Here is a 1,687-nt window from a genome sequence, read left to right as displayed (position 1 = left end):
TTGGTTTCATTTCCAATAATGTTGTGATATTATGTAGCTCTAAAACAAACACTTATATGTACTACTATTGAAAAGAACATATTTTTCTGAGTGTTACAGATGCGAACTGAAGGATTCTGAGAGTCATTTCTGTTGGAAATCATTTGATGATACGGACCCACCCTCTCCAGCCAGCAGTCTTTGGAGCATGTGTGTAAAGAGTACTTTTGGGTATTAGGCTGGGTAAGAATAAGAACAGCAGCATGTCTACATTTGCCACAATTTAATAATTTCTGTCACTATTAGGGCACTACGATTTCTAACCCCCTAATGAAGGAGGTAATATTGCACAGTTATGGTTTTTTTTTATGCTTAAATTGTGCTCAACTTCAATTTCAATAATTATTACCAGGGTATTATATAAACCCAAAAACACAAACCTAAACTTTCCTACTTTCTGCTTAATCCCTAGACAGAGGGGGGAAGCCCCATTCCACCACAAACCCCTTTATTAACACTTCATACCAATTCACCCACTAGCGACAGTACATTTTGAAGCCAAAAATAACAGTTTCCGGGCGCCTTCAAAATCAGTGCGCAGGGTTGGCCTGGAATCTGCCCACGTGCTGGCCACGGCCCACAATGGAATTGGTATACCTCATGCCCTCCCCTGCTAATGGAACTATCAAAGCAAGATCATCGATGGAGAAATGGTGCTCAAATCACCTGGTTGATTCATTTGCTGAAGAAACAATGCTGAAAATTGATGAAATCATTGGATTTCCTGCAGAAACTTTTTGTAACTTTGTCTCTGGGAGGCTGAGTTGCTCTCTGTAACAATTACCATCTTAAGAAAAAAACAAAATGAACAAAACACTGGAAATGCAGCATTTCTTACTGACATTCCATCTAAAAATGAGCGGGCCGGCCAGGTATCAACCTGGCAGCAGGCGAAAGGATGTGTGAAATGCAGAATGCGCATGAATCTAAACAAGGCTATAAATCAATCTTAAAACACGTAAATGAAGTATAAGAACTAATAAAATACCTTAAAAGCATGAATGTGCAACATTATACACTGATAAGTAGTCAAATATTGTTTTGACATACGCATAGTAATACTGATACTAAATAGGGCATGCATTAGGGAGTTATGTGTGTTTTTCTTTGCAAGGTAAAAAAGCTGATTGACTTAAGAATATGAAAGGTGATACTTTAGTCATTTAGCAGTGAATATAAGGCCACTGCAGCTTAAACTATGTTCTATCCTACTCTGTTTTTTCCACTCTGTAAGATGGTGGTGTCCATTTATGGTGGTGTCCATTTTTTGTCACTTCACAGTAACTATGAGGCCACAGCAGCTATACCTGAGTTATCTACGACTATTTCTTATGCTCTTATAGGTGGTGGTGTCCTTTTCTTTCTATCTCTGTGTCGCTCACGGTAACACCAACCAAATACTGGTTATAATTATCATATTCAAGATCTTTTAAATTAGTGGTAATTCCCCTTAAAAATGTCACAAATGAAAAGTATTTCTTTGTCCATTTCTTAATCTTACATAATCACCATTGTAGAAATGATTACACATCACTGAAAGTTGGCCGACGCAATAACAACTCTTGACTATCCATATAACATGAAAATTCCTTTAAGACCAACTTCATTTCTTTGAAATTCCACTGGAAGTCCACCGTTATTATTATTG

The sequence above is a fragment of the Penaeus vannamei genome, chromosome 41, assembly GCF_042767895.1.
Source record: "Penaeus vannamei isolate JL-2024 chromosome 41, ASM4276789v1, whole genome shotgun sequence".
In the NCBI taxonomy this organism is placed as follows: Eukaryota; Metazoa; Arthropoda; class Malacostraca; order Decapoda; family Penaeidae; genus Penaeus; species Penaeus vannamei.
The sequence above is the reverse complement of the archived record's forward strand: the minus strand, read 5'-3'. Positions refer to the sequence as shown.